At 40.1% G+C, this 22,427-nt stretch overlaps 1 protein-coding gene across 1 annotated transcript in view; it reads left to right on the forward strand.

The window, feature by feature from the left end:
* The window catches only part of TNK2 (tyrosine kinase non receptor 2), a 555,703-nt gene that overhangs the window by 517,865 nt on the left and 15,411 nt on the right, over positions 1 to 22,427 (forward strand). The gene's annotated exons all lie outside the window — the stretch shown is intronic.

A 22,427-nucleotide genomic window follows, 5' to 3' on the forward strand; every position in this document is an offset into this window, starting at 1 on the left:
GAGATAGTTTTCACACAGGTTAAATTGCACTCATTTGATAAAAGATGTATACTGAAAGGATAATCAAAATAGGGGGCACATAAAAAAACCTTATGTCAATAAATGGAGTATGTTAGATAAAAAAATATATGACATAGTGGAGGTAGAAAATATATATAAAAACAATTGAAATAAAATATAAACAGATGGGAAAGACAATCAAGTCTAAAAGAAAGAACAAATAAAGGTTTAATGTTATAAGAGTTCTTGAACTGAAATGTTCATATCACAGTAGGGCAGCTCCTCTTATAACTTACAGAGCATCAGTTCATCTAGAAGAAGTAGAAGACAAAAAGATAGTGCCTCATAGTGTAGATATCCAAGTGTAATGGAGATAGGTAACAATGAATGAAATGGTACTCACAGGTGTACGGGCACCTAGGTTTAAGTAGGTGCAAGAAAGCACTCTGTCAGCTTGCTGCATAGACGATCTTCGCCAATGAACAGAATCTGGAGATCCGTTGTATAAACAGAAGCCGTTCACCTGCAGGCGTGTGCGGTAGACTGCATATGGATGTCAATTCTCCGATTTGGACTTGGCTCAGGGAAGAGACAGTGTGTGGGGTGATATTATCACACTGAGTGCAGGCAGGGAATAAAAATACACATCCGGAATGTATAAAAAGTTAAAATCAGATTTATTTGGCAATGCGTTTCTCGGCCGTTATACTATGGCCGTGTCATCATGCATAATACAAAATATTCAAAGTTGGCCCTATAAAAGGGCTTTTTTGGTTTGCTACTCGGATGTGATTGGACAAACAATAAACCAGTGAAACGGGTTGCCAAATAAATCTGTTTTTAAATGTTTGTGTTAAAAACGGATGTGTATTTTTATTCCCTGCCTGCACTCAGCCAAGTCCAGATCGGAGAATCGACATCCATACAGGGTCTACCGCACACGCCTGCAGGTGAACAGCTTCTGTTTATACAACGGATCTCCAGATTCTGTTCATTGGCGAGGATTGTCTATGCAGCGAGCAGCCTGCTTTTTTGCACCTACTTCAACCTAGGTGCCCGTACACTTGTGAGTACCATTTCAGTCATTGTTACCTATCTTCATTACACTTGGATATCTACACTATGAGGAGCCCTCTTTTTGTCTTCTACTTCTTCTAAATTGCACTCATTGAAAGTAAAGACTCAAAATAACATCTAATAAAAATTATTGAAATTAAAATTGCACATGAAAGTTATAAGTGCTCTCTGGTGTTAGAAAAAAAGGCAAAGGGCTTTAACATTGAGATCTCTTCATGTTGGGTTAGCGCCCTTGAGAACATGAATTCGTGTTAGCGCACGAGTAGGGTTTTTCTTTTACAAAGATATGACGAGTCCACGGATTTCATCCTTACTTGTGGGATATTAACCTCCTGCTAACAGGAAGTGGCAAAGAGCACCACAGCAGAGCTGTATATATAGCCCCTCCCCTTCCCCTCCACCCTCAGTCATTCTCTTTGCCTGTGTTATACTAGGAAGACATGGTAAAGTGAGGTGTTAGTTTTAGTTTTTTATTTTAAATGGTACCGGTGCGTACTATTTTCCTCAGGGGGATATGGAAGAAGATTTCTGCCCTGAGGTTTGATGATCTTAGCATTTGTAACTAAGATCCATGCTGCTTCTCACAAGACTTCTGAAGGTAACCATGAGACATCTTCAGTGTGGAGACTGGTTTCATCCTACAAGCAGCATTAAGGTATGTGCAGCCTTTTTTTCTGAGGAGAGTTGGTGTATCAGAACTGGCTGGCATTATTTCCCTGTATGGGAATGGGGTAAGCAGTAAAACCTATTTTAATAAGAGGGGTGTTACTGGAGTCCCTATTTTATATTTATCATTAGTTGATATTTGGGCATTATGTGACATGGGAGACGATATAAAAAACAATCTTTTATTTTTTTTATTTTTGGCACTTAAAACTTATTGGTTTTATGCTTGAGGGTTATATTGTGTGTGTATTTTTACTTTAGTGCAAAACTGCATTTCCATGTGGTGGTGTTTGGGCCTACTCTGACTTTTGACCTTAAGGGGCGGAGCCTATTTTGGCGCAATTTCTTCAGGCTTAGCAGCAGCAAACAGTAACTCGGTGGCTCCTGGACTGTGTAGCTGGGCTGAAGGGTTGGAAACTTGATTCGAAGTACCCTGGGGGCAGGTAGGCGCCACAGCAGAGCTGTAGCGAGGTGCAGAGTGTATTTTTATCTATCTTTTGACTACATGTTGATATAAGTACTTCTAAAGCCTTGCTTCTCGGTGCAGTAATTTTTGGACGATATTAAGTTAAATTTGGGAATAATTTTAACATTTTTTGTGCATTTTGGAAAAATTGTTCACTTTTTCTTTTCTTAAAGGCACAGTACACGTTTTTTCTAATGTTTATTTTATGCTATAAATAAGTGTTTAAACGACTTTTGTGATATTACTAGTCTGTTCAACATGTCTGACATTGAGGTTTCTCATTGTTCTATGTGTTTAGAAGCTATTGTGCAACCCCCTCTAACATTGTGTAACTTTTGTACTGAAAGGGCTTTACAATGTAAAAAGCATATTTTAAATAAAGTAAGTGTGCCTAGGGATGATTCTCTTCAGTTTGAAGAGAATCAGGATATGCCATCCAATTCTCCCCAAGTGTCAAAACTATTTATGCCCACACAAGCGACGCCTAGTACTTCTAGTGCGTCTAATTCCTTTACTCTGCAGGAGATGGCTTCAGTTATGTCAACTACCCTTACAGAGGTATTATCTAAATTACCAGTGTTGCAGGGTAAATTCAGTAGGTCAAGTATTAATGTAAATACTGAATCCTCTGATGCTTTATTAGCTATTTCCGATGTTTCCTCACAGTGCTCTGAATTGGGGATCAGGGAATTACTGTCTGAGGGTGAAATTTCTGATTCAGGGAATGTTTTGCCTCAGACAGATTCGGATGCTATGTCATTTAAATTTAAGCTTGAACACCTCCGCCTTTTGCTTAGGGAGGTTTTAGCGACTCTGGATGATTGTGATCCTATTGTGATTCCTCCAGAAAAATTGTGTAAAATGGATAAATATTTGGAAGTTCCTACTTACACTGATGTTTTTCCGGTTCCTAAGAGAATTTCGGAAATTATTACTAAGGAATGGGATAGACCAGGTATACCGTTTTCTCCCTCTCCTAATTTTCAGAAAATTTTTCCTATATCAGATACCATTCGGGACTCATGGCAAACAGTCCCTAAGGTAGAGGGAACTATATCTTCCCTAGCTAAGCGTACTACTATACCCATTGAGGATAGTTGTGCTTTCAAGGATCCTATGGATAAGAAATTAGAGGGTCTACTAAAGAAATTATTTGTTAATCAGGGATTTCTTTTACAACCTACGGCTTGCATTGTTCCAGTAACTACTGCAGCAGCTCTTTGGTTTGAGGCTCTAGAAGAGTCTCTTGAGGTTGAGACTCCACTAGATGACATTCTAGATAGAATTAAGGCTCTTAAGCTAGCTAATTCTTTTATTACTGATGCCGCTTTTCAAATTGCTAAATTAGCGGCAAAAAATGCAGGATTTGCTATTTTAGCACGTAGAGCATTGTGGCTCAAATCTTGGTCTGCTGATGTGTCATCAAAACATAAGCTTTTAGCTATTCCCTTTAAAAGTAAGACCCTTTTTGGGCCAGAATTGAAGCAGATCATTTCTGATATTGCAGGAGGTAAGGGCCATGCCCTACCTCAGGATAGGTCGGTTAAAATGAGGGGTAAACAGAATAATTTTCATTTCTTTCGGAACTTTAAAGGAGGACCCCCCGCTTCTTCTTCTTCCACAAAGCAGCATGAAGGGGTGGCCCCCGATCCGGGACCGGATCTAGTAGGGGGCAGACTTTCTTTCTTTGCTCAGGCTTGGGCAAGAGATGTTCAGGATTCCTGGGCACTAGAAATATTGACCCACGGTTATCAATTGGAATTCAAGGATTTTCTCCCAAGAGGGAGATTTCATCTTTCAAAATTATCTGCAAACCAGATAAAGAGAGAGGCGTTCTTACGCTGTGTAAAATACCTTTTTACTATGGGAGTAATCTGTCCTGTTCCAAAATTGGAACAGGGACAGGGGTTTTACTCAAACCTATTTATGGTCCCCAGAAAAGAGGGAACGTTCAGACTCTTTTTTGACCTCAAGTGTCTAAACAAATTTCTAAGAGTTCCTTCATTCAAGATGGAGACAATTTGAACGATTTTGCCAATGATCCAGGAGGGTCAATATATGACTACCGTTGATTTGAAGGATGCTTACCTTCATATTCCAATCCACAAAGATCATCATCGGTTTCTAAGGTTTGCCTTCTTGGAGAAACATTATCAGTTTGTGGCTCTTCCTTTCAGAAGGTTCTAGGGTCTCTTTTGGCGGTTCTCAGACCGCAAGGGATAGCGGTGGCGCCTTATCTGGACGATATTCTGATTCAGGCGTCAACATATCATCTGACAAAATCTCACACGGACACAGTGTTGTCTTTTCTGAGAACTCACGGCTGGAAGGTGAACATAGAGAAGAGTTCACTTGTTCCACAGACAAGGGTTCCTTTCTTGGGAACTCTGATAGACTCGGTAGCCATGAAAGTATTTCTGACGGAGGTCAGAAAATCAAAGATTTTGAATGCTTGCCGAGCACTTCTGTCCATTCCTCGGCCATCAGTGGCTCAGTGTATGGAGGTAATCGGATTAATGGTAGCGGCAATGGACATCATTCCGTTTGCTCGCTTTTATCTCAGACCACTGCAACTGTGCATGCTCGGTCAGTGGAATGGGGATTATGCGGATTTATCTCCAAAGATAATTCTGGATCAAGAGACCAGAAACTCTCTTCTTTGGTGGTTGTCGCCAGATCATCTGTCCCAGGGGACTTGTTTCCGCAGACCCTTGTGGGTGATAGTGACAACAGGTGCCAGCCTTCTGGGCTGGGGTGCAGTTTGGAACTCCCTGAAGGCTCAGGGTGTTTGGACTCAGGTGGAGTCTCTACTTCCAATCAATATTCTGGAACTGAGAGCAATATTAAATGCGCTTCAGGCGTGGCCTCAGTTGGCTTCGGCCAAATTCATCAGATTCCAGTCGGACAACATAACGACTGTGACATATGTCAATCATCAGGGGGGAACAAGGAATTCCTTAGCGATGATAGAAGTATCCAAGATAATCAGTTGGGCAGAGGCCCACTCTTGTCATCTGTCAGCTATCTACATCCCAGGGGTAGGGAACTGGGAAGCAGATTTTCTAAGTCGACAGACTTTTCATCCGGGGGAGTGGGAACTTCACCCGGAGGTATTTGCCTCATTGATTCTCAGATGGGGCAGACCGGAATTGGATTTGATAGCATCTCGTCAGAATGCCAAGCTTCCAAGATACGGATCCCGGTCAAGGGATCATCAGGCTGAACTGATAGATGCCTTGGCAGTACCTTGGTTGTTCAACCTAGCTTATGTGTTTCCACCGTTTCCTCTCCTTCCACGCGTGATTGCTCGAATCAAACAGGAGAGAGCTTCAGTGATCCTGATAGCGCCTGCATGGACACGCAGGACTTGGTATGCAGATCTAGTGGACATGTCCTACCGTGGAAACTTCCGTTGAGACAGGACCTTCTCATTCAAGGTCCTTTCCAACATCCAAATCTAATTTCTCTGCAACTGACTGCGTGGAGATTGAACGCTTGATTTTATCGAAGCGAGGATTCTCTGATTCATTTATCAATACTTTGATACAGGCTAGAAAGCCTGTCACTAGAAAGATCTATCATAAGATATGGCATAAATATCTTTATTGGTGTGAATCCAAGGGTTACTCATGGAGTAAAGTTAGGATTCCTAGGATTTTATCTTTTCTCCAAGAAGGATTGGAGAAAGGGTTATCAGCAAGTTCCTTAAAGGGACAAATTTCAGCTTTGTCAATTCTGTTTCACAAACGTTTGGCAAATGTATCAGATGTTCAGTCTTTTTGTCAGGTTCTATCTAGAATTAAGCCTGTATTTAGACCTATTACTCCTCCCTGGAGTTTGAATTTAGTTCTTCGAGTTCTGCAAGGGGTTCTGTTTGAACCTATGCATTCCATAGATATTAAACTATTATCTTGGAAAGTTCTGTTTGTGGTTGCTATTTCTTCTGCTCGAAGAGTTTCTGAGCTTTCAGCATTACAGTGTGATTCGCCTTATCTCATATTTCATTCTGATTTTTTACGTACCAAAACCTGGGTTCCTTCCTAAGGTTGTTTCTAATAAGAATATTAATCAGGAAATTGTTGTTCCTTCCTTGTGTCCTAATCCTTCTTCTAAGACGTGGTCCGTGCCTTAAAGTTTTACTTACAGGCAACTAAGGATTTCTGTCAATCATCTTCATTATTCATTGTTTATTCTGGAAAGCGTAGGGGTCAGAAAGCTACGACTACCTCTCTTTCTTTTTGGCTGAGAAGTATCATCCGCCTGGCATATGAGACTGCTGGACAGCAGCCTCCTAAAAGAATTACGGCTCATTCTACAAGGGCTGTGGCTTACACATGAGCTTTTAAAAACGATGCATCTGTGGAACAGATTTGTAAGGCTGTGACTTGGTCGTCCCTTCACACTTTTTCCAAATTTTCCAAATTTGATACTTTTGCTTCTTCTGAGGCTATCTTTGGGAGAAAGGTTCTTCAAGCAGTGGTGCCTTCCGTTTAGGTTCCTGTCTTGTCTTCTTCCCTTTCATCCATGTCCTATTGCTTTGGTATTGGTTTCCCACAAGTTAGGATGAAATCCGTGGACTTGTCATATCTTTGTAAAAGAAAACTAAATTTATGCTTACCTGATAAATTACTTTCTTTTATGATATGACGAGTGCACGGCCCTCCCTGTTATTTTAAGATAGGTTTATTTTATTTTTTGACAACTTCAGTCACCTCTGCACCTTTTTAGCCTTTCCTTTTCTCTTCCTATAACCTTCGGCCGAATGACTGAGGGTGGAGGGGAAGGGGAGGGGCTATATATACAGCTCTGCTGTGGTGCTCTTTGCCCCTTCCTGTTAGCAGGAGGTTAATATCCCACAAGTAAGGATGAAATCCGTAGACTCGTCATATCGTAAAAGAAAGAAATTTTTCAGGTAAGCATAAATTTAGTTTTTCCTCTTTTTTTTTCTCCATTGACTTCTATGGGGAATACGTTATTGCCCGCGTGATATTCTAATTGCACTGGAAGTATGCTGTTTGCACGTGGCAGGTTAGTGCGAGCGTGATAACTGTTTACTTGCAACTTGTAATACGAGCGTCACCCGATGCGCTCAAAAACTTTACTTCTAGCACAATTAGCGCTCTAGCCAAAGCGATAAATAGCGCTCCACTCGTAATTTGGCCCTAAATGTTATGGTTATTGGTGATATATTGTTCATCATTTAACTGTAACTTGTAATCAATAAGTAGTGATATAATTAGATGTTAGTGAGGTATGCTTAGCATGTGCCTTCTTGAAGATGGTAAAAACCCTCACAGAAAATATTCATGGCACCTCATCCTCCTAAACTGTATAGAACCCCTCCTCACCTTGTTGCTTTAGCTCTGTTTCTACACATTTGGAATGAGGTACAGCAGGATGTGGCTCTGCTGCAGTTGAATAGTTTGCTATTTTCTGCATTTCTTCCCTAATTACCTTCACACTTATTGTACATAAGCATTTTGTTGCATGCTGGTGTGCTGACAGGCTTAGTAAGGTCAGCGGCCCGGCTAGTAGGTTATTATGCTAATTATTTATTGCATTCTCTGACCCAGGCAGCACAATATCTCGAGCCAGCTCTGCCCGCAACAACAGTGTAAAATTCTAATGATGATTTCTTTATCCTACATTCAGCACCACCTTGTTCATACTTTTATAGATCAGGTTGTATGCTGTTTATTATTGGGATTAGAGGTTATAGGACAATGTTTGCCTGTATGTATCTTTATGTTTAAATGACCATTATAGCTTTGTTAGGATGTTTGAGTCAAATCATTGATATATGTAATATTTTTGGCCACACTTTTAAGTGTTAAAAATGGGACATTCTAGTTTTCTTTGCTTTTAAAAGATGATATTTCAAAGGGTATTTTTATTTATTTATTTAGTAAATCAACATGTTCTTGTCATATTTATGAAGTCGTGTCCTTCTCTACCAGTAATACAGAGACAGTTGTCCTCAACAGCCAATACAAAAAAAAAACTATACTACAGTATTAGCTTCAATTTAACGTGTAACAGCTTTTACATATTTTTTTCAGGCATATTTTTTCATGCTGTTTCATACATGATAGCACAATAACCCTTTAATGTGTCTGTATCATTTTTGTTTTTAATTTGGATACCTAAACATTTGGGCATTATCTTATGCTGCTAAACCTTATGTGGAGGTCAAAGGACAGTGCTTTAGCTTAAAGTGACACTAAACACCTTCTAATTATAAGTCATTTCTGTTTTCTTGCTTTAGAATATTATATCAGCAAAGTCTATTTGCCTTTAAAACAAATTAACATCTTCTTTGCTGCATTTGTTTTTCAATAGCTAAACTGCACCCACCATTTGCCTCATTTGAATGATCCAATCTTGTTTGAGCCTGCAGACATCAAGACTAGCCACGGTTATAAAGTATGTTGTTATGTAGTTGTTATCAGGTAAAGCCAATAAGAAAAACATATGTAGCAGGGGAGAAGTCAGCATTGTGCATTTCAAGTTCTGAGAATGAGAAAATCTATCATTTTCATAGGTAACACACAAAAAAATGAGCAAAATAAATAATGAAAATATATTGAAAAGTTATTTTTCTCTGCATAACTAAACATTTGATATAAAAATCTCAAGGTGTTTACTGTCCCTTTAAACAAAGCTATTTTGCATTTTGGTGTTCTGCTTCTGGGAACATTTCTTTGTGTTTTCAGCTACTGCTTCAAGCATCTTGTTTGTGCTTTCTCTTGTTGCATTGCTTCTCCTCACCCGCTGCAGTTCAAGTAGGTACATTTAGGGCTAGATTTATCAAAGCTGATACGTACAGGGTCACGTATACGCGCCCCTGTACGCCTCAGCTCGCCTGTGGCGGGGCGTAATTACCCGTAGGTAATTAACATTACACACAAGCGCAATTTTGCGCTGGCATGCAATCCCGCCCCCTGCCCGCGCACAGCCAACCACGCGCGGGCAGGAGCTGTCAATCTCCTCGGTCGGACTCGACCGCGGAGATTGAATTTCGCCACCTTAGAGGTGGCGAAGAGCTTAGGGAAACAGCGTCTGGTGACCGCTGCTTGATAAATTACGGCGAGCAAGTTCTTATGAGAACTTGCAGCCATAGGGGCTTGATAAATCGAGCCCTTAAAGTCTTCCTAGATTCATTTCAACTTTTAACCCCCAGAAACTCAGATCCTTAAGTATTTGCATATTAATACAATGTTGTTTACTAGGATGTTCATACTGGGTTTTATCATTCTGAGTTCTGGATTCTAATTAGTAAGGCTTTTTTTCTAGGCATGTAAATGGCGTGAAGGAAAGAATCTTTCTTGAGCTTCCTTTACTGCATATTTTGTATTATTTCCAAGATGAGGTTCATAATAGTTTGTCACCCAGGTTTTTGAAATTTTAGATTTCTGCTCTTTCTAGGTCAGACTTCTTTTCAGGCTTTAGAACAGATTTAACCTGTTTTCAAAAATCCCATTTTTCTTTGCAGATTGAATTTGATTCTTTGAATATTTTGCTTCATCATCACTTTGAAGCTTGGCATAAATGATCTTGAAAGTTGTTGACATGTTCTATACTTTTGTTGGATGCTTTAGACACAGATACTGTAGATATAGCATGGATCTGTCATCTGTTTTTCTCTTCGTATTATTAATTTTTTTCTGTGGCTTCTGCACTTTTTGTTACTAAAGTGGTTAATTCTCAGAACATGCATTTTGAGACAATTGTTCCTTTGTTCTGTCCTAGGCACTAAAGTAGTAGTAATGCCCTTCTTCACAAAATTCCTGCTGCTAAATAGTATCTAGAAGCAACTATAAACAGAGTATTTCTCTTGTTAAGTGTGTCCAGTCCACGGATCATCCATTACTTGTGGGATATTCTTCCCAACAGGAAGTTGCAAGAGGATCACCCACAGCAGAGCTGCTATATAGCTCCTCCCCTCACTGCCATATCCAGTCATTCTCTTGCAACTCTCAACAAAGATGGACGTAGTAAGAGGAGAGTGGTGTATTATAGTTAGTTTTTTAACTTCAATCAAAAGTTTGTTATTTTTAAATGGTACCGGAGTGTACTGTTTCATCTCAGGCAGCATTAGAAGAAGAATCTGCCTGTGATTTCTATGATCTTAGCAGAAGTAACTAAGATCCACTGCCGTTCTCACATATTCTGAGGAGTGAGGTAACTTCAGAGGGGGAATGGCGTGCAGGTTTTCCTGCAATAAGGTATGTGCAGTTAATATATTTCTAGGGATGGAATTTGCTAGAAAAATGCTGCTGATACCGGATTAATGTAAGTTAAGCCTTAAATGCAGTGATAGCGACTGGTATCAGGCTTATTAACAGAGATACATACTCTTATAAAAGTGTAATATAAAACGTTTGCTGGCATATTAGCCGTTTTTATATATGTTTGGTGACAAAACTTATTGGGGCCTAGTTTTTTTCCACATGGCTGGCTTGATTTTTGCCTAGAAACAGTTTCCTGAAGCTTTCCACTGTTGCAATATGAGTGGGAAGGGCCTATTTTCGTGCTTTTCTGTGCAGCTAAAAATACTGACAGAGACATTCAGCTTCCCCCTGCATGATACAGGACATCTCTGAAGGGCTCAAAAGGCTTCAAAGTCGTGTTTGAGGAGGGTAACAATCACAGTAGACTGTGGCAGTTGTTGTGACTGTGTTTAAAAAACGTTTTTGTCATTTATTATTCTGTTTTGTTATTAAGGGGTTAATCATCCATTTGCAAGTGGGTGCAATGCTCTGCTGTCTTGTTACATACACTGTAAAAATTTTGTTAGTGTAACTGCCTTTTTTCACTGTTATTTCAAATTTTGTCAAAATTTGTTTCTCTTAAAGGCACAGTAATGTTTTTTTATATTGCTTGTTGACTTGCTTTAAAGTGTTTTCCAAGCTTGCTAGTCTCATTGCTAGTCTGTACAAACATGTCTGAAACAGAGGATACTTGTTCATTATGTTTAAAAGCCATGGTGGAGCCCCATAGGAGAATGTGAACTAAATGTATTGATTTCACCTTAAACAGTAAAGATCAGTCTTTATCTATAAAAGAATTGTCACCAGAGGGGTCTGTCGAGGGGGAAGTTATGCCGACTAACTCTCCCCACGTGTCGGACCCTTCGCCTCCCGCTCAAGGGACGCACGCTAATATGGCGCCAAGTACATCAGGGACGCCCATAGCGATTACTTTGCAGGACATGGCTGCAATCATGAATAATACCCTGTCAGAGGTATTATCCAGATTGCCTGAATTGAGAGGCAAGCGCGATAGCTCTGGGGTTAGACGAGATACAGAGCGCATAGATGCTGTAAGAGCCATGTCTGATACTGCGTCACAATATGCAGAACCTGAGGACGGAGAGCTTCAGTCTGTGGTTGACGTCTCTGAATCGGGGAGACCTTATTCAGAGATTTCTAATTTTAAATTTAAGCTTGAGAACCTCCGTGTATTGCTTGGGGAGGTATTAGCTGCTCTGAATGACTGTGACACAATTGCAGTGCCAGAGAAATTGTGTAGGCTGGATAAATACTATGCAGTGCCGGTGAGTACTGATATTTTTCCAATACCTAAAAGGCTTACAGAAATTATTAGTAAGGAGTGGGATAGGCCCGGTGTGCCCTTTTCCCCACCTCCTATATTTAGAAAATGTTTCCAATAGATACCACTACACGGGACTTATGGCAGACTGTCCCTAAGGTGGAGGGAGCAGTTTCTACTTTAGCAAAGCGTACCACTATCCCGGTTGAGGACAGTTCTGCTTTTTCAGATCCAATGGATAAAAAATTAGAGGGTTACCTTAAGAAAATGTTTATTCAACAAGGTTTTATTTTACAGCCCCTTGCATGCATTGCGCCTGTCACTGCTGCAGCGGCATTCTGGTTTGAGGCCCTGGAAGAGGCCATCCATACAGCTCCATTGACTGAAATTGTTGACAAGCTTAGAACTCTTAAGCTAGCTAACTCATTTGTTTCTGATGCCATTGTTCATTTGACTAAACTAACGGCTAAGAATTCAGGATTCGCCATCCAGCCGCGTAGGGCGCTATGGCTCAAATCCTGGTCAGCTGATGTGACTTCAAAGTCTAAATTACTCAACATTCCTTTCAAGGGGCAGACCTTATTCGGGCCTGGTTTGAAAGAAATTATTGCTGACATTACTGGAGGTAAGGGTCATACCCTTCCTCAGGACAGGGCCAAATCAAAGACCAAACAGTCTAATTTTCGTGCCTTTCGAAATTTCAAGGCAGTTGCAGCATCAACTTCCTCTGCTTCAAAACAAGAGGGAACTTTTGCTCAATCCAAGCAGGCCTGGAAACCTAACCAGTCCTGGAACAAGGGCAAGCAGGCCAGAAAGCCTGCTGCTGCCTCTAAGACAGCATGAAGGAGCGGCCCCCTATCCGACAACGGATCTAGTAGGGGGCAGACTCTCTCTCTTCGCCCAGGCGTGGGCAAGAGATGTTCAGGATCCCTGGGCGTTGGAGATCATATCTCAGGGATATCTTCTGGACTTCAAAGCTTCTCCTCCACAAGGGAGATTTCACCTTTCAAGATTATCTGCAAGCCAGATAAAGGAAGAGGCATTCCTAAGCTGCGTACAAGATCTCCTTGTAATGGGAGTGATCCATCCAGTTCCGCGGACGGAACAAGGACAGGGGTTCTATTCAAATCTGTTTGTGGTTCCCAAAAAAGAGGGAACCTTCAGACCAATTTTGGATTTAAAGATCCTAAACAAATTCCTCAGAGTTCCGTCATTCAAGATGAAAACTATTCGAACCATTTTACCCATGATCCAAGAGGGTCAGTACATGACCACAGTGGACTTAAAGGATGCCTACCTTCACATTCCGATTCACAAGAATCATCATCAGTTCCTGAGGTTTGCCTTTCTAGACAGGCATTACCAATTTGTAGCTCTTCCATTCGGGTTGGCTACAGCCCCAAGAATTTTTACAAAGGTTCTGGGCTCACTTCTGGTGGTCCTAAGACCGCGAGGCATAGCGGTGGTTCCTTACCTGGACGATATCCTGATACAGGCGTCAAGCTTTCAAATTGCCAAATCTCATACAGAGATATTTCTGGCATTCCTGAGGTCGCATGGGTGGAAAGTGAACGAAGAAAAGAGTTCTCTATCTCCTCTCACGAGGGTTTCCTTCCTAGGGACTCTAATAGATTCTGTAGAAATGAAAATTTACCTGACGGAGTCCAGGTTATCAAAACTTCTAAATGCTTGCTGTGTTCTTCACTCCATTCCGCGCCCCACGGTGGCTCAGTGCATGGAAGTAATCGGCTTAATGGTAGCGGCGATGGACATAGTGCCATTCGTGCGCCTGCATCTCAGACCGCTGCAATTATGCATGCTCAGTCAGTGGAATGGGGATTACACAGATTTGTCCCCTCTACTAAATCTGTATCAGGAAACCAGAGATTCTCTTCTCTGGTGGTTATCTCGGGCCCATCTGTCCAAGGGTATGACCTTTCGCAGACCAGATTGGACAATTGTAACAACAGATGCCAGCCTTCTAGGTTGGGGTGCAGTTTGGAACTCCCTGAAGGCTCAGGGTTCATGGACTCAGGAGGAGAAACTCCTCCCAATAAATATTCTGGAGTTAAGAGCAATATTCAATGCTCTTCTGGCTTGGCCTCAGCTAGCAACACTGAGGTTCATCAGATTTCAGTCGGACAACATCACGACTGTGGCTTACATCATCCATCAAGGTGGAACCAGGAGTTCCCTAGCGATGTCAGAAGTCTCCAAGATAATTCGCTGGGCAGAGACTCACTCTTGCCACCTGTCAGCGATCCATATCCCAGGTGTAGAGAACTGGGAGGCGGATTTTCTAAATCATCAGACTTTTCATCCGGGGGAATGGGAACTCCATCCGGAGGTGTTTGCTCAATTGGTTCTCCGTTGGGGCAAACCAGAATTGGATCTCATGGCGTCTCGCCAGAACGCCAAGCTTCCTTGTTGGAAAGTGAACGAAGAAAAGAGTTCTCTATCTCCTCTCACGAGGGTTTCCTTCCTAGGGACTCTAATAGATTCTGTAGAAATGAAAATTTACCTGACGGAGTCCAGGTTATCAAAACTTCTAAATGCTTGCTGTGTTCTTCACTCCATTCCGCGCCCCACGGTGGCTCAGTGCATGGAAGTAATCGGCTTAATGGTAGCGGCGATGGACATAGTGCCATTCGTGCGCCTGCATCTCAGACCGCTGCAATTATACATGCTCAGTCAGTGGAATGGGGATTACACAGATTTGTCCCCTCTACTAAATCTGTATCAGGAAACCAGAGATTCTCTTCTCTGGTGGTTATCTCGGGCCCATCTGTCCAAGGGTATGACCTTTCGCAGACCAGATTGGACAATTGTAACAACAGATGCCAGCCTTCTAGGTTGGGGTGCAGTTTGGAACTCCCTGAAGGCTCAGGGTTCATGGACTCAGGAGGAGAAACTCCTCCCAATAAATATTCTGGAGTTAAGAGCAATATTCAATGCTCTTCTGGCTTGGCCTCAGCTAGCAACACTGAGGTTCATCAGATTTCAGTCGGACAACATCACGACTGTGGCTTACATCATCCATCAAGGGGGAACCAGGAGTTCCCTAGCGATGTCAGAAGTCTCCAAGATAATTCGCTGGGCAGAGACTCACTCTTGCCACCTGTCAGCGATCCATATCCCAGGTGTAGAGAACTGGGAGGCGGATTTTCTAAGTCATCAGACTTTTCATCCGGGGGAATGGGAACTCCATCCGGAGGTGTTTGCTCAATTGGTTCTCCGTTGGGGCAAACCAGAATTGGATCTCATGGCGTCTCGCCAGAACGCCAAGCTTCCTTGTTACGGATCCAAGTCCAGGGACCCAGAAGCGGCACTGATAGATGCTCTAGCAGCGCCTTGGTTCTTCAACCTGGCTTATGTGTTTCCACCGTTTCCTCTGCTCCCTCGTCTGATTGCCAAAATCAAACAGGAAAGAGCATCGGTGATATTGATAGCGCCTGCATGGCCACGCAGGACCTGGTATGCAGACCTAGTGGACATGTCATCCTTTCCACCATGGACTCTGCCTCTGAGACAAGACCTTCTAATACAAGGTCCTTTCAATCATCCGAATCTACTTTCTCTGAGACTGACTGCATGGAGATTGAACGCTTGATCCTATCAAAGCATGGGTTCTCCGAGTCAGTAATTGATACCTTAATACAGGCACGAAAGCCTGTCACCAGGAAAATTTACCACAAGATATGGCGTAAATATCTTCATTGGTGTGAATCAAAGAATTACTCATGGAGTAGGGTTAGGATTCCTAGGATATTGTCCTTCCTCCAAGAGGGTTTGGACAAAGGATTATCAGCTAGTTCTTTAAAGGGACAGATTTCTGCTCTGTCTATTCTTTTACACAAGCGTCTGGCAGAAGTTCCAGACGTTCAGGCATTTTGTCAGGCTTTAGTTAGAATTAAGCCTGTGTTTAAACCTGTTGCTCCTCCATGGAGCTTAAACTTGGTTCTTAAAGTTCTTCAAGGGGTTCCGTTTGAACCCCTTCATTCTATTGATATCAAACTTCTTTCATGGAAAGTTCTTTTTCTGATGGCTATTTCCTCGGCTCGAAGAGTCTCGGAGTTATCTGCCTTACATTGTGATTCTCCTTATCTGATCTTTCATTCAGATAAAGTTGTTCTGCGTACAAAACCTGGGTTTTTACCTAAGGTGGTTTCTAACAAGAATATCAATCAAGAGATTGTTGTTCCATCATTATGTCCTAATCCTTCTTCAAAGAAGGAACGTCTTTTGCATAATCTAGACGTAGTCCGTGCCTTGAAGTTTTACTTACAGGCTACTAAAGATTTTCGCCAAACATCTAACCTGTTTGTTGTTTACTCTGGACAGAGGAGAGGTCAGAAGGCCTCGGCAACCTCTCTTTCTTTTTGGCTTCGGAGTATAATCCGTTTAGCCTATGAGACTGCTGGACAGCAGCCTCCTGAAAGGATTACAGCTCATTCTACTAGAGCTGTGGCTTCCACCTGGGCCTTTAAAAATGAGGCCTCTGTTGAACAGATTTGCAAGGCTGCAACTTGGTCTTCCCTTCATACTTTTTCCAAATTTTACAAATTTGATACTTTTGCTTCTTCGGAGGCTGTTTTTGGGAGAAAGGTTCTACAGGCAGTGGTTCCTTCCGTTTAAGTTCCTGCCTTGTCCCTCCCATCATCCGTGTACTTTAGCTTTGGTATTGGTATCCCACAAGTAATGGATGATCCGTGGACTGGATACACTTAACAAGAGAAAACATAATTTATGCTTACCTGATAAATTTATTTCTCTTGTAGTGTATCCAGTCCACGGCCCGCCCTGTCCTTTTCAGGCAGGTCTAAATTTTAATTAAACTACAGTCACCACGGCACCCTATGGTTTCTCCTTTCTCGACTTGTTTCGGTCGAATGACTGGATATGGCAGTGAGGGGAGGAGCTATATAGCAGCTCTGCTGTGGGTGATCCTCTTGCAACTTCCTGTTGGGAAGGAGAATACCCCACAAGTAATGGATGATCCGTGGACTGGATACACTACAGGAGAAATAAATTTATCAGGTAAGCATAAATTATGTTTTTCGCTTGGTCTCAAAAACTCATCTAAGCATCTTTGGAGGGAAGTCACTTTATCTTCATTCATACTTTTGGCAAATTGTATCAGTTTAATGTGTTTGCATCCTCACATCTGTACTATTTATACACATCTGTACCTGATGCTATGTCACCACAAGAGGTTACGAGTCACAATTTTTACTTACTGATACATATATATATTTACATGTAGCAAAATATGAAGTTCCACTCATTTTATTTTTAATTTCCTTAATTTCATATGACCTCCCAGGAGACAACATTTATCCTCCTTTTTACTCTCTAAAGAGGTACTTATGAATTGAAGCCAATAGGAGCGGGATATTTAGTAGTGGATGTATCATGAAGAGTTTTTCTCTAGATCCAAGTACATATATTGTATGTTATATTACTCTAGTATTTTAAAACTATGTCATCACTTTCAGTGAAAAAATGGATGTTTAAGTATACGACTTGTTTATATGATAGTTAAGCCATGTCCATTCTTGCATCCAATTTGTGCTTATAGCTTGTTCTAATATTTATATTCTTTTTAGCCTGATTTCTTCAGATAAACCAACTAATATAAAAAGTAATCAGGGAAAAAAATATGAATATCTGTAATGCTTCCTTCAAAATTTCATGTTCGTTTAAAGGTTTATTTTCATCCTGTTTTGGGACTTGTAGTGTATAATGTTTTTTTGTCATGGTTGTTTTTCTTACTGTGTCGCATTCCACTCTTTGTAAACATGGACATAGTATTAAATTAATCGTGATTGGACAGTACGTCCTAAATAGCAGGCTATATAACCTGCATTTGTGTATATAAACTGCAAGCTCTCACTCAAGGCCTGATGGCCAAAGATTATTTTGCTTGGAGATAAATTGTAGTGCAGACTTCACAGGGGTTGAACTTACTTGAATGCTCAAAAAAAAGGGCGGAACTCACCAGCACTGGGAGATCTCTTTCATTTCTGTATCTAAAGGAAAGACAATCCAGTGCAATATAGAACTGCATGATATGAAAGTTTTGTTACACTTTGTGCATTATGTTTTATATTACCTTACACCAGATTTGGTGCTTTCAATATTATTACATTTAGGCACTGCACTTTCTATTTTATATTTTAATAGATTTAGATTCAGCAGTGATTCTGATTATGTTTTGAAAGTATCTGTGCTACTTTAACACATTTGGATCATTCTTTATATTTCTGTGTATCTTTTACAAATTACATTGCACTTTGTATTTTCTCTATTATAAAATAAAACACAGCTTCAGGAAGTGGGAGGGACAGGGGAGTTCCCTGTGCTGAACAGGGGAGTTTACAGGGTATGTCTGAAGCTCTCTCACAATTGTAGTGAAATGCTGTAAAAACTTTAAACAAGCTGGTCTCAATACACTTATTTAACTGAAAAAGTAATATATACTAAACTTTAGGCAAAAGCAAGTTAAATTGTAGTGAAAACATTTCAGTTTAATTTGTAATTTATGCAGACTGAGCCATGATATCAGCCCCAAGTGTTTTCCAGATACATTTTCTCTCTCCTGATAAAGTCTGTGTCCTATAGAGCTTCATTACGTTCTATGGAAGGTATCTCTCATCTCTCTGGGTCTTTCAGGTTCCGCACTTTTTCTTCATTGAGTTAAGGAAGTAATGAAGCTTAAATTAAAAGAGAGAAGCGCACAACCTGGGAACGAACAATCGCATAATAGCTTGTTCTATGGCTAGTTACCACCCATGAAGCAGCCTCTTTTTGCTCAACATGTGCCTTTCACAGAGAAGAACTTTCCTGTAGCATATCAGTCTGATCCTGACTTAACAGTACAGTCCAGCCCCGAAATACCAGGCAATCCCTTTCTGAACAAGAGAAACGGCAAAACCCCAGACGTACGTTTCGGCCTTGTGTGGGCCTCGTCAGTGAGGTGCAGCCATATCCCTCTAGGCACACTGAGCAATGGGTCCACATCTGGATTCTTTTATCACACTTAGGGAGACTTCCCTAAGAGTCCTAATTTGCATAAATTAAAAGAGAGAAGCGCTCAACCTCGGAACGAACAATCGCATAATACATTATTCCCTCTCTGAACAAGGGAAACGGCAAAACCCCAGATGTACGTTTTCGTCATGCAAATTACTCTTGGGTCTCCCTAAGAGTAATGGGGGAAACCAGACGTGGATTCCTTGCACCTTAAAGAGATACAACTGCACCTCACTGACGAGGCCCACAGAAGGCCGAAACGATCGTCTGGGGTTGTTGTTTCTCTTGTTCAGAGAAGAATTGCCTGGTATTTCGGCACTGGACTGTCATTGGCCAGGGTCAGACTGATATGCTTCAGGGTATTTTTTCTCTGTGAAAAGGCAAAGTGTGCTAAAAGAACACGCACCATGAGTTGCAATAGAAATGAACAGGCATGGAAGTTATTCTAGCTTTTGTTCTATCTCAGGAGTGCTGTTCTCTCCCTTTTGAAGTAATGAAGTTCTCTGGGAAACTAAAGCTGTCAATTTTCAGCTTTATTTTAAATAGAAGAAATGCAAACTGCAATGTAATTTGTAAAAGATATACATGCATATACAAAATATCATCCACATTTGTTAAAGTTACACAGAAACTGTGAAAGCATAATACGAATTTGTAAAATAGCAATCCTAAATACACTGCTCTATACACATAAAATACAAAATAGAAAGTGCAAATGTAATAACACTTAAACTGAAGTGCAAAGTAATATAAAATACAAAGCACAAAGTGTAAATGCATCAGAACTGTAATGTCATGCAGTGCTATATTGCACTGGGCTTTTCTCTCCTTCATATACAGAAATGCAGGGAATGCCCATTGGCAAAATCTGCCTTTAAAGAATTTCACTAGGGATCTCGTAGTGCTGAAGGATCATTTTTGATCGTCTCACCTGAGCGGAGAGCTTTAGATAATCAGGCCCTCAGTGTGATTATAGATTCATTTGCTAAGTAAAAATATTTTATTTTTGTAAACAAGCAGTTGTACAATAACGCATACATTAGATGGCTTAGGTATAGAAGGGCTAATGCAAATTCCTATACATCCAACTTATTCATTTTAGTGCTTCAATTCTTTTTTTTAGGAAAAGAGGGAAAAATCATAATTTGTAACCTCTGTAGTGACTTTAACATCTGATTCTCCTCATTAGAATCGCATGTTAAACTGGGGTTTTTGGGATATAAGTGAACACTGATTTCTAGTACTATACTGAGTGCTATATATTTGAAAAACACATACAATTTACCATTATTTTAAGAATCTTAGGATATGAATGGAATGTTTTATCTAATCAAAGGTAAAATGTAATTATCTCATTAGCCATGGGGTATTTATTGTTATAATTATTGGTCATTTATATAGCACCAATAATTTCTGCAGCGCTATACCATGGTACATTCATAAGGGTACAATGAGAGATCATACAAGGGTATGTTACCTAAATTACAAAACTGCACAAAGTACATTACTACACCTATATTAAAGGGATATTAAACCCAAACATTTACTTTTGTGATTCAGACAGAGCATACTATTTTAAATAACTTTCCAATTTACTTCTATTATCAAATTTGCTTTGTTCTCATGATATTCTTTGTTTAAGAGATACCTAGGTAGGTGACTTGGGCACTAAATAGCAGGAAATAGTGCTGCCATCTAGTGCTTTTGCAAATGGATAACATTCTTGCAAAATTGCTGTCATATAGTGCTCCTGAAATGGGCCGGCTTCTAAGTCACTGCTTTTCAACAAAAGATACCAAGAGAACACAGAAATATAATAGAAGTAAGTTAGAAAGTTGTCTAAAATCGGATGCGCTATCGGAATCATGAAAGACATTTTTGGGGATTAATATCTCTTTAACTAAATGTAAAGAAAAGGTGAAGCGTATTTAGAGATAGTTTATTACCTATCCAGTGAAGAATTTATATAAAAAGAAATATAAAGAAACTTTAAGATCCAGACAAAGTTCCATTAGCTGGTATCAGACGTGCGTTTTCAATACATTTTCAGGATAATTTGTTCGAGTGGAATCAAAGTAAAATGAGTAGATTTGGATAATTGGAGAAATAGCAAAGGCTACAATGATCTCTGATTTCCTTTGAAACATAAATGTTATTTTGTGAGTGGTGGACTGAGGTATAGTTTAGCATAAGGTACACTGTTACAAAACTGACAAACAACACCAATACAAAATAATTCATTGTTGCAATTACTCCTGTGATATCTTATAAAGTGCCTAGCAATTGAATGAGTCCTATACAGAGCAAAGAACAACCAGGAGTATTGTGCTAGTATGCAAGATAAAATTTGTTCATACAAATCATATGTCAGTTGAAGGGGAATAAAGCCCACGTATTTGTAATTTTATAATTCAGATAGAGCATGCAGTTTAAATTACCTTTCCCTTTTATTTCTATGATCTCATTTGTTTTTTGTTTTTTTGTATCCTTTGTTGAATAGTATACCTAGGTAGGCTCAGAAGCTAGTGTTTGGTGGCTCCACATATATGCCTCTTGTCACTGGCTTTCAGCTAACTCCCAGTAGTGTATTGCTGCTGATTCAACAAAGGACACCAAGAGAATGAAGCAAATTAGAAATGGAAAGTTGTCTAAAATTGTATGCTGTATCTGAATCATGAAAGAAAAATGCTGTTTCATATCCCTTTAAGTACGGATGTTGTCTAATAAAAGATGCATTATGTGAATCTTATCTAATATGTGGACATATTAGCTGTCCCTTACTGTGTAAGTATTCTGGGCTAATTATTATTAAGCTTAGCTGTGTACTGTGGTAGCTTTCTGCCCCACCACCATCACCAATGATGCAAACTGCTAGTGATGACACTCCAGAGGCCATTGTTAGTGGTTGCAAATTAGTGTGACTTTGTTGATAAAGAATTACTTCTTTACAATTCTATTAATTTATAATAAACTTATCTTGGATGATACAGTAACAAAGTAACAGTATTTATTTACTTCTAAACCTGGTTCCAAACCCTTGTTAAATACTTTACCATAACAGCATGGCACACCATATTATACTTATATGAGTTTTACAGCATCTTGAGAGTTCAGCATTCGTTCCATATGCTATTCTGTTATCTATACATAAATAGATACACAAGAGATCTATCTTAGTCACCGCTACTTCAGTAGGTGATTTTGTTTTCCTTGGTTTTTTTTTAAAGAAAGTTCCAATGTTGGCTGTTTAAAAGTAGGAGGCAAACTGAGTTATGGGGACCTCTGTTAAATCATTCAGCTGGTAAAACGTGTTATTAGCTGCCCCTGATTCTTATCCAGTTTATCTGCTTCCTCTTTCCATGTTACAACTGTCCAAAGATTTCATAATATATTAACCATACCCCACCCCCTTTTTATTTAATTGCAACAACTTGATAAGTCTTAGAAGAAAACGAGCATCTCAGAGTATATTAGCTGTGACAGCATGGTGTAAAAAGACTGGTTTTGCGCTTGCAACTCCCAGCTGCAATAGACATGCACATTATTTTATTATTATATGCACTAAACTAATTAATATGTAGCTATATCAAGCTCCTATATTAAGTTAATATTTTTTTTATTCATGGTTTTAAAG

The sequence above is a fragment of the Bombina bombina genome, chromosome 4 (assembly GCF_027579735.1).
Source record: "Bombina bombina isolate aBomBom1 chromosome 4, aBomBom1.pri, whole genome shotgun sequence".
In the NCBI taxonomy this organism is placed as follows: domain Eukaryota; kingdom Metazoa; phylum Chordata; class Amphibia; order Anura; family Bombinatoridae; genus Bombina; species Bombina bombina.